Genomic DNA, 12389 nt, shown 5'->3' with positions numbered 1-12389 from the left:
AGAAAACCAAGTGGAAAATAAATGAATGAAAACCAAGTATAAAAAAAAAAAGGAAAAGAAAACCAAGTACGGAGAGGTTAGGAAGCATTCTTCAGGAGTATTAAATGAAACCCAGATACTTAATATCTAATGTTTATATCTATTCCAAAAAATACCAACAGATCAACGACCCAAGATGAGAAAGATGGTAACAATCTTCTGATCCCTAGCTTTCTGTTGTATAGTCAGGAAAAAAGAGAGTAATTTTATTACTATTTTTTAAAAAGTGAAGTATAGTTGATTTACTATATTGTATTACTATAATTCTTATGCTGTACAGTAAGACCTGTTGTTTATCCATTCTATATATACCAGTTTGCATCTGCCAATCCCAAACTTCCAATTCATCCCTCTCCCTCCCCCTAGGCAATCACCAATCTATTCTAAAAGACAGTACTTTGGGGGACTTTCCTGGTGGTCCAGTGGTTAAGACTCTGTGTGCTCCCAATGCAGGGGGCCCAGGTTTGATGCCTCGTCAGGGAACTAGATCCCATATGCTGCAAAGAAAGATCCGACATGCCACAAGTAAGACCCAGCGCAGCCAAAGATAAAAAGAGTAATTCTAAACCATCAGGATTATTCAATAAGGTGGAACATTACACAATGTGCACCCTTCCAACACTCACCATACAATTAACTCCTTTTAGAAAAGACTAAAACACTCATATAAAACAACACAGTATACCACTCTAATGGCAGAAAACAAAGAGGAACTAAACAGCCTCTTGATGAGGGTTAAAGAGGAAAGTGAAAAAGCTGGCTTTAAAACTCAACGTTCAAAAAACTCATGGCATTCAGTCCCATCACTTCATGGCAAATAGATGGGGGACAAGTGGAAACAGTGATAGATTTTATTTTCTTGTGCTCCAAAATCACTGTCACTATAGCCACAAAATAAGATGCTTGCTCCTTGGAAGAAAAGCTATGATAAACCTAGACAGTGTATCAAAAAGCAGAGACATCACTTTGCTGACAAGTCTATATGTATAGTCAAAGCTATGGTTTTTCCAGTAGTCGTCTATGGATGTGAGACTTGGACCATAAAGAAAGTTGAGTGCTGAAGAACTGATGCTTTTGAACCGTGATGGTGGAGAAGACTCTTGGGAGTCCCTTAGACTACAAGGAGATCAAACGAGTCAATCCTAAAGGAAATCAACCCTGAATACTCATTGTTAGGACTGATGCTAAAGCTGAAGCTCCATTACTTTGGCCACCTGATACCAAGAGTCAAATAAGACCCTGATATGGGGAAAGACTGACAGCAAGAGGAGAAAGGGGTGGCAGAGGATGAGATGGTTAGAAAGCATCAATGACCCAATGGACATAAGTCTGAGCAAATTCTGGGAGACAGTGAAGGACAGGGAGGCCTGACCTGCTGCAGTTCATGGGGTCGCAAAGAGACAGTGATGACTAAGCAACTGAACAGAAACAAGGTTAATCAAACATTCTGAATGAAGTATCTTTCATGATATCAAATTTCTTTTTCTTTTTTTCCCCGTTTATTTATCTTAGTATTTATTTGGCTGAACAGGTCTGAGTTGCAGTATGTGGGATGTTTACTTGTGGCATGCAGGATCTTTTTTTTTTTTCTTTCTTAGCTGTGGTGTGTAGGATCCACTACCCTGACCAGGGACCGAACCTGGGCCTCCTGCACTGGGAGCATGGAGTCTTACCCACTGATCACCAGGGAAACCCCCAAATTTCAACTTAAAGAAAAAATATATGTAATTATCAGGTAAGTTGATTAGATTTACATTTTAAAGCAGAAATATAAAAGTAGAAAAAAATATATGTTTTGGTATGCAGACTTTTCATGCTAAAGTAATACAAAATAAAGAGAGTGTCACTTGACAAACTGCTGATTTAATAACCCAGAGTTTGCAATGATCCCTGCCACAATGAAAAAAGAAGTGAAATCTAGTAAGGAGAGAAAGAATCTATGACCATCAGGAGCTTCATTCTAACTATGCAGGCAATATATAATGGGGAATACAGCCTCCTCAATAAATGGTTGTTGAGAAAATTGGACAGCAACACAGAAAAGAATCAAACTGGACTACCTTCTCACACTATACACAAAACTAAATTCAAAACAGATTAAAGCCATCAGTGTAAGACCTGAAACCATAAAACTTCTAGAAGAAAACATAGGTAGTAAGCTCTCTTACATCAATCTTAGTAATTTTTTTGTTAATATGTCTCCTCAGGCAAGGGAAACAAGAGCACAAGTAAATACATGGGAACACATCAAACTAAAACACTTTTGCACAGCAAGGAAAACTATCAAAAAAACCAATTCAGGTCACCTACTGAATTGGAGAAGATACTTGCAAACAATGTATCTGATAAGGGGTTAATATCCAAAATATACAAAGCATCCACATAACATCACCAAAACAAAGAACCTGATTAAAAAATGAACAGAAGTTGCTGGGTATTTATCCAAACAAAAACATTAATTAGAGAAGAGGTATGCACCCCTATGCTCACTGCAGCATTATTTACAATAGCCAAAATATGGGCGCTACCTAAGCGCCCAACAATAGATGAATGGATAAAGAAGATGTGGTATATATACACAATAGAGTATTAGTCATAGCAAGGAATGAAACCTCGTCATCTACAATAACATGGATGGACCTAGAGGGTATTATGTTAAGTGAAATGAGTCAGAGTGAAAGACAAATACTGAATGACTTCACTTACACTTGTAATCTAAAAAACAAATGAACATTACAAACAGAAACAGAGTTACAGACACAGAGAATGAACAGGTGGTTGCTAGAGGGGAATGGGGTACAGAAAGAAACACGTGAAGGAGGTTGAGAGGTCCAAACTTCTCGCTGCAAAAGAGTCACAGGTATGTCATGTACAATATAGAGAATATTGTCAATAAGTTTGTAATATCTCTGTATGGTGACACATTATAACTAGACTTATCTGGTGATCATTTTGAGTTATATAGAAATATTGAATCACCATGTTGTGTAACAGGAACTAACACAGTATTGTGGATCAATTATATGTTAAAAACAAACCCATGGAAAAAGAGATAAGACTTGCAATTAGCAAACATGGGAGGTAGGGGGAGAGGAGAAGGCAATGGCAAGCCACTCCAGTACTCTTGCCTAGAAAATCCCATGGATGGAGGAGACTGGTGGGCTGCAGTCCGTGGGGTCGCTAAGGGTCGGACACGACTGAGCGACTTCACTTTCACACACTGGAGAAGGAAATGGCAACCCACTCCAGTGTTCTTGCCTGGAGAATCCTGGGGACCAGGGAACCTGGTGGGCTTCCGTCTATGGGGTCACACAGAGTTGGACACGACTGAATTGACTTAGCAGCAGCAGGGGGAGAGGAAGTGGACGAAGGCAGACAAAAGTTACACATTTCCAGTTTAAGGTAAGTATGAGGGATGTTAATGATAAAAGGACATTCCTTTATGTTAAACATATAAAAGTTGTTAAGCATCAATCCCAAGAATTTTCATCACAAAGAAAAAAATTTTTCTGTATTTCTTTAATATTGAACCTACATGAGGTAACAGATACTCCTTAAACTTGTGATAATCACTTCACAATGTATCTAACTCAAAGCACTGTGTTGTACACCATCTTGAATATATACAATACTGTAATATCAGTTACATCTCAGGAAAACTGGAAGGGAAAGAACTTCATTCTAGTGGGGAATGGTGTATTAAGGTAGGCAGACAGACATCAATAAGTAAGACATTTAAAGACAGATGAGATGAAGATGATAAAAAATAGGGTTATATGATCAAAACCTTCTTAGAGGGGCTTAGGGCACAGAGAAGAATTCTCTTCTGTCTGTAGATGTAACATCTCAACTGACACTTAAATATAAGAGGTAATCATGTGCAGATCTTGGGAAACATGTTCCAAGCAAGTGCAAAGGCCCTGAGAAAGGGAAAATAATTCTGTCATATTCAAAGAATAGTAAGAAAGCCAATATGCCTGGAATATCATGAATAATGGATTATGTGAAAAGAGATAACGTAGTGAAAAGTGAAAGTTGCTCAGTCCTGTCTGACTCTTTGCAACCCCATGGACTATATGATCCATGGGATTTTCCAGGCCAGAATACTGGAGTGGGTAAGCCTTTGCCTTCTCCAGGGGATATTCCCAACCCAGGTCTCCCTCATTGCAGGCAGATTCTTTACCAGCTGAGCCACAAGGGAAGCCCAAGAATACTGGAGTGGGTAGCCTATCCCTTCCCCAGCAGATATTCCTGATCCAGGAATTGAACCAGGGCCTCCTGCTTTGCTGGTGGATTCTCTACCAACTGAGCTATCAGGGAAGTCCAAATTAGAGAAAAGAAAGATTTTTATAGGGTCTAATTTGACATAGTAAGGCATTCTGGCTGCAAAAGTGAGTGACATTATTTATGTTGTAGGACAACACAGTCTAATAAAACCAACTGAAATGTTCCATATCTGCTCCACTCAATTTAGTAGCCTCAAGTGGCTAATGAGTATCTGAAATATGCCCAGTGTGACTAAGGACTGACTTTTAATTCTTAATGTTAAATAGTCACATGTGGTTAATGGTTACCATATTAAACAGTGAAATTTTAGAAAGACTGCTGTGGTTATAGCATGCAGAATGGATTACAGTAAAGCCAAGACTGGAGGCAAGGCAACCCGGACAGATGAGATTACAACAGTCCAGGGGAAAAAAAAAACTTGAGGAAAAAGGACTGGAATAAGAAAATACAGATTTGATAGTTATCCAAATGGCAGAATGAGGGGAAAAAATTAAATTCAGAGAATGAATCGTGCTCACCAATCATTTCTACAATACTAATAACTGCATTTCCAAAAAACTTCACTGTAGGTATTCTCCCTAAAAATAAGTTTCTGAAAATTAGTAATTGGCATATGATGGGGGTAGCAAACTAAGTATTTCACGCTAGAAAAGCATAGCTTGATATTTTCTCCAGTCTCTGTTGATTATCTATTGAAACAAAATGGCAAATTCAACGTATGTAGACTCTCCAGGGTCTGTGCATCTGGGCTTACAATGAGCAGGATGCAGGATTTAAGAAACTTCTGGTGCAACCAAGGATCTAATTCTATCTCAGTGTTTACCCTAAAGAAAAGGCAGGCTCTCAAGGTTCTCCAAACGTGGCATAACCATTAAGCACAGTCTTTTAATAGTTTTTAAAGATATATTTTATTTTTTAGAGCTGTTTTAGGTTCACAGCAAAACTGAGAGGATAAACAGACTTCCCACATACCCACAGTCCCATAGTATTTTTTATGACAACATAAAATCACAGCTACTTGATCAATAGCTATTAGCAAAAGCAACCATTTAATTAGTTAAGTTACTCATTGCTTGAAGTGGAAAATATACAAATCTAAAGGCCACACACCACTTCCCTGATAGCTCAGTTGGTAAAGAATCCGCTTGCAATGCAGGAGACCCTGGTTCAATCCCTGGGTCAGGAAGATCCCTGGAGAAGGGAAAGGCTACCCACTCCAGTATTCTTGGGGTTCCTTTGTGGCTCAGCTGGTAAAGAATCCGCCTGCAATGTGGGAGACCTGGGTTCGATCCCTGGGTTGGGAAGATCCCTGGAGAAGGAAAAGGCTACCCACTCCAGTAGTGTAGCCTGGAGAATTCCATGGACAATCCATGGGGTCGCAAAGAGTCAGATATGACTAAGCGACTTTCACTTCACAACCCCTGGTCAAAGGCCACTAGTTTACTATAATATTGAGCAAGGTAACTAGTTTTAGACAGACATGACCAAAGTATATTAAAAGTAAACCTGAAGGGATAAAAAATTCTCTCCTGCTTATACAAGTGTATTTTTCTATGAATCATTTAAGAATTTTGGAAATAAATGATAAACTGAAAGGGGAGGGTTGGATAATAAAAATAGACTGGTGGAGCTTTTTATCATTGTGGTGAAATGTGTAACATGAAATTTGCCATGTTAACCATTTAAAAATGTGCAACTCAGTGGCATTCATTTTATTTACCACATTGTATGGCCATCTTGCATTTCCATAACATTTTCATCACCCCAGACACTCTATAATATACAATAGCTTCCCATTCTCTCTGTACATCCCCCAGCTCCTGGTAACCTCAATATACTTCTTGTTTCTATAAATTTATCTATTCTAGATATTTAAGTAAAATCATACAGTATTTGTGTTTTTGTATCTGTCATATTTCACTTAGAATATTACTTTCAGAACTCACCTACACTGTAGCATATCTCAAAATTGGTTGAATATTATTTTGTTGTATATCCACAACTGAGCCTTGAACAATGTGGAGGTTGGGGCACTGACCCTTTAGGGCAGTGAAAAAAAAAATCCTCATAAAAGTTTACAGTCAGGCCTCTGTATCCATGGATTCAACCAGGAGTAGACCATGTAGTACTGTATTATGTATGTACTGAAAAAAAAAATCTGTGTATTAAGTGGACACTCAACAGTTCAAACCCACATTGCTCAAGGGTTCTTTTGTTGACGGATACTTGAGTCATTTCTACGTTCTGACCACTGTGAAACATTCTGCAATGCTCACTAACAAACAGGTATCTGTTTGCATCCTAGTTTTCAATTCTTTGGGATATATATACCAAGGACTGAAACTGCTGGGTTATATGGTAATTTTTGTGCTCATCTTTTAAAGAAACCACCAAACTATTCCACAGCAGCTGCTCCGTTTTACATTCTCATTAGCAATGCATGAGGATTCTAGTTTTGCCACATTTTAAAAAAAATTATTTAAAAAATTTTCCTTCTGGTCCTGGACTTTTCTGATTTCTGATTCAATCAATTTGCTATAGATTTCATTAAGAATTTCTATTTTTTTCTTGGGTCAGTTAAGGCAACTGTGTATTTCTAAGAAATACCTATTTGGTGTGGTTTTAATTTTAAATGGGGGAGCAAAGCACTGTGAGAGGAGGCAGATACTGCTGGTTCCCTAACCAAGGCATTTTCCTCATCTCATGCTTATTGATAGAACCCTGATTTTGTGAGGCACTGACTCCTTTCTTGTAGGACTCATGAGTAAATCATTAGTTTAAGCCAATCCTAACATAGCGATCCTATTCAGATGGCCAGTGACTGATTCAGAGGTAAACAAATGATCTAGCTCTGCCTAGTGAGACACAAGGGTAGGTCAGCTTGGCGGTTTCCAAGAAAGGCTCTTTTGTCATCAGAGATAAAATACGGTCTTTCTTCTGCTGGACAATGCAGAATTTACATGGGATAGCTCAAAACACAGGAACATTCCTACAACCACTGGAGATAGAGGAGCGAAAAGATGGGGGAAACCTAGTACCCTGATAACCTCTATGAATTCTGAATTAACCTACTTTGAAGATACTCGACTTTTACATATATTTTTAAAATCAAATTCTTTGTGTTTTTAGGGTGTACTGCTTATGTGCCTATGTGTGTGCATGCTCAGTCAGGTCTGACTCTCTGTGACCCCATGGACAGCAGCCCGCCAAGCTCCTCTGTCCAAGTCACAGAGGGCTGCTATCTTAATTTGCTATACCTGGGTGTATGACCTTTTTGTTTGTGGACTGTACATTTTATTAGCAACATCTTTTTTAATCAACTAATGGGTTTTTTATACTGAATTCTGTTTTTATTGTTGATATTACTGTTTGAGGCTATTTTCTTTTAACAGTATATAGCTGGGTTTCATTTTTTCACCTTCTTGGCAGTCACTGTCTCTAGATAGGGGAATTGAGCCCATTTACGTGTACTGTAATAACACTTGTATTTGGTTGTGTTTCACATTTTTCATTTATCATACTTAGTTATGTCCTCTGTTCTCTTTGCTTATATCTTGCTTGGACAGGTCTTCAATCATTCTTACCACTCTACGCTCACTATTCTCATTTGGAATGTCTATCATGCTTTTCCATTAATCAATTTATTATATACCCCTCCCTAAGCACTGACAATGTTTGAACATTAAATAATGGTAGCCATTCATATTCCCCTCACCAAGATGAGACTTTTATAATACTTCTGTATAGTACTACATTTTCCCAAATACATACTTTGAAAATAGGCTATCATATATGCCCTGTATAAAGCAACCTGAACATAAAGCCTCCACCTTCCATCCAAAAAGGTTTTCTGCCAACTTGAACATACTAAGTTTTAGGGATATATATGATAAAATTTTGAAATTTCTAATATTTAAATCATCTTTATGTTATAAATATCCCTTCACTCCTTCACTGTATTACCCGTAAAGGGGACAGTTCATATTTATGAGCACTGAAAAAGTTCTCTCTGTAGACGCTTCCAGTAGGAAAGTGAAAGTGAAATCACTCAGTCGTGTCCGACTGTGTGACCCCATGGACTGTAGCCTGCCAGGCTCCTCTGTCCATGAGATTTTCCAGGTAAGGGTACTGGAGTGGGTTGCCACTGCCTTCTCCAGGGGATATTCCCAACCCAGGGATCGAACCCCAGCCTCCCGCATTGTAGGCAGACGCTTTACTGTCTGAGCCACCAGGGAAGTTTATAAATATTTAAAACCTCAATTAAATTTTAAAAACTTACTTCTCTTCCTTGCAATTTATGAAATGTTACCAAACTATTCACATGCATCTTAAAACATTTATTTTCATTATCAAACTACTTTTTGAATCATCTAACAGTTTTTCAGAGTAAAACATTTTCACTTGTTTGAAAATTGGCACTTTTGAGCCTGTTATAATGTCACTAGAAATTTTACCCAAAGGTACCATCAACCATTTGCAAAGAATTAAGACCACTGGGCTTTCTCATTCCACCTAAGACAAGTGGACATCCATAATTTCTGCAACCAAATCACTTAATCCATCACAAGAAGCCAGTTAATAAAGATATCTAACACAACTGTAAGGCTATGACTTCCAGAGTAATTCTAAATGTATTAAATTCCAGTATTTCTTTATTGCTTTTTGGCTGCATGGGGTCTTCCTTGTTGCTTGCAGGCTTTCTCTAGTTGCGGTGCATGGGCATCTCACAGCAGTGGCTTCTCTCATTGTGGAGCACGGGCTCTAGAGCACACAGGCTTCAGTAGTTGCAGCACGTGCTTTCAAGAGTTGTGACACTTGGGCTTCAGTAGTTGCCTCACATGAACTATAGAGCACAGGCTCTGTAGTTGTGGCACATGGGCTTAGCTGCCCCAGGGCATGTGGAATCTTCCCAGACCAGGGATCGAACCCATTTCTCCTGCACTGGCAGGCAGATTCTTAACCACTGGACCACCAGGGAAGTTCTTCATTACTTTCTTAAAAAGAAAATTCAGGCAGGTGATCTCTATGAGGTTCCCGATGCTGGCACAGGCTAAGTTTTCAGGCTATCATTTCTTTCCCAAATAGTGTTGTGTTGTTCAAAACAGACTTGAAAGAACATCACATAATATGAGGGGCTTTATAAGGCTACTCTTCAATTTTCAGGTGGAAAAAGAAAATCATCTTGCATTTAATAGTAGGTGGTAACTGAGAATTTATTTCCTTATTTTTAAAAAATATTTATTTCTTTGGCTATACCAGGTCTTGGTTGAGGCACTCAGATCTTTGATCTTCCTTGTGGCATACTGGATTTTTCAGTTGCAGCATGTGGGATCTATTTCCCAACCAGGGACTGAACCCACACCTCCTGCACTGGGAGCTTGGAGTCTTAGCCACTGAACCACTAGGGAAATCCCTGTTTATTTCAATAATTTCCTTTTCATTTCCAGTTGAAAAAAAAATCCTTATATAAGACATATTACAAATTCATAATTTGTTCTTCATGCTCTTTCTACTCCATATGTCTAGTATATATTACAATACTCACTGCTTATCACTGTTTCTACACTATCTTCCCCTACCTCGAGATTTGCTATTACTGAACTTTTATCTGGTTCGAGAAATTTCTTGACTATTTTCCTTAGAATAAAAACATGGAGGTATACTTGGTCTCTATACACTTGAAAAATTTGAATTTTATCCTAAATGTTGTATAGTATTTTCAGAGTAATTGAGATACTGCTATTGTCTCCTAGCTTCTAATTTCTACTTATTCTTAGATTTCAAGAAATTCATCCTCCTAGGGCTCAGGGTTCTTTCTTCAACCTAGATTTAAGTCTTTCCTCTCGGTTTGGCAAGTTCAATTTTTCACTTAAAAATTCCCAAAATATACCAAAATAATAACTGTGGTTATTTCTGGGCAGCAGGGTTACAGATCATATTTATTTTCTTCTTCATAGATTTCTGAATGTTTTTGATTTGTTTGGTAATTGACACATGCATACACATAACAAAGTTATTAAATAGAAAAAAATTAAAGTAAAAGAAACTAAGTCGTGTCTTCAAGGAAAAAAACAAAGACTGAGAAATGGTACCAGGTTTAACAAGATGATTCTCCAACATCTGCTCTATACTGCTTCCATTCCAGCCCCAGATTAGAAACTGATTTTGTGCTATTAAATTTAAAAGCACACTCTTAGATTAGGCTCAAAACTTCTGGGGCTGGCTAAAGGATTTCATTAGCATCTGTTCTCCAAAACAGGGTTTTCCCAACTCAAAAGCTAAGAATAATTTAATCTTTTTTTCAAACAATACTACTATAATAACTAAAAATTTTATTTATGCCTATCATGACCAATAATTTATCAAGTATAGCTGTGCAGAAGCCAATTTTATTCTGAAATTTCAAATTCTTAAGAACAAGAGGTCTAGGTATACAGGCAGTAAGCTGGTATTATAAATAGTTCTGTTTCTCGGCACAGGTATTCTTCTATTCATATGTGCTTTTCTAAAGACAGCCAAAACAGTAACTGAATTGACAGTAACCTATGCAATATTTTCCCCTCCTCCTAGAACACAGCTTCCTTTACTATAAAATTCTGTACTTGATATAAAATTCTGTACTTCTCTAGAGCCTGTCATTAGTTATACTATGCCAAGTCCAAGGCTATGTATGTAAACTCCCATCATGAACAACTTAAGGGTAGAAATAAATCAAGCCCATCAAATATTTTCAGAACAAATATGTTATTTACATAATTTATAAAATATCCACTTATATTGCACTCTAAGATGGTGATTTTGCATATAAATTTCTATTTTAAGAAAAATTTTGCAATTATAGTTAGAGGTAGACCCATGAGTTCATTTGGAGCAGTAAAATGCACAATTAAAAACGTTCTGCTCCCCAGACCACATTATACTGGTTGGAGGATATGCAGACTCTGTCCCAGCTTTCTAGTTCGAAGTCAGGTAAGCAAAGAAGACAGGCTTAGGCTTCTGGGAAAACTATTTTTTCTGTGTGGAAAAAAGAACTCAGCTGGCATGAGCCTTTTGCCCTTCTCCTTGCCTGTAACATTTACAAACATAGTGAGCTACATGCTAATGTTGATAAAAAACAGGAAAGAGAAGAGGAGCCCTAGTCCTGGGAGAAAACAAATCTTTTGGTTACACTGATGTAAAATTTATATAAGAGCCTTAAAATCAGACAGACAAGAGAAATGTTAGTTATCCAGAAGAAATAAATCTTCTGACTCCGTGAGTAAAAAGCAAGCATATATAAGAAGAAAATGTTATACCTGTGGGTCAAAAGACTGCTTGCTATGAAAGAAGAATCTACAATGACATCATACAAAATGGATTTTTTAAATTCTAAGTTAACTAGTTCATAGACAAACATTTAGCTAGCCCCTAAAATCTCATATGATATAGTCTAGCCTCCTATTCCGAGGACAGGCAGAAGTGGAGAGGAAAGATGACACAGATTATTTTTTATCAGTACTACAAAGTATAGGCCCAATAACCAATCCCTTTATAGCTTCTGCACACAATTATTATTATTATTAGGGCATCCCTGGTAGCTCAGATGGTAAAGAATCCGCCTGCAATGCTGGAGACCAGAGTTCGATCCCTGGGTCAGGAAGATTACTCTAAAAAAGAGAATGGCTACCCACTCCAGTATTCTTGCCTGGAGAACTCCATGGACAGAAGAACTTGGCAGGCTACAATTATTGGGGTTGCATTGGAAGGACTGATGCTAAAGCTGAAACTGCAATACTTTGGCCACCTCATGCGACGACTTGACTCACTGGAAAAGAGTCTGATGCTGGGAAGGGTTGGGGGCGGGAGGAGAAGGGGACAACCGAGAATGAGATGGCTGGATGGCATCACCGACTCTGTGGACATGAGTTTGAGTGAACTCCGGGAGTTGGTGATGGACACGGAGGCCTGGCGTGCTGTGATTCATGGGGTCGTGGAGAGTCGGACACGACTGAGTGACTGAACTGAACTGAACTGAATGATTACTATAATTTATCATAAAATATCTCTGGGCAATTGTCCTAAGC

General features: G+C 38.1%; 1 protein-coding gene across 1 annotated transcript in view; it reads right to left on the bottom strand.

Annotated features, from left to right (window-relative positions):
• The window catches only part of APPBP2 (amyloid beta precursor protein binding protein 2), a 62110-nt gene that overhangs the window by 22411 nt on the left and 27310 nt on the right, over window positions 1-12389 (bottom strand). The gene's annotated exons all lie outside the window — the stretch shown is intronic.

The sequence above is a fragment of the Moschus berezovskii genome, chromosome 20, assembly GCF_049115385.1.
Source record: "Moschus berezovskii isolate FMDL1 chromosome 20, NW_MosBer_1.0, whole genome shotgun sequence".
Taxonomy (NCBI): domain Eukaryota; kingdom Metazoa; phylum Chordata; class Mammalia; order Artiodactyla; family Moschidae; genus Moschus; species Moschus berezovskii.
This window is presented reverse-complemented; position numbering and strand designations above follow the sequence as displayed.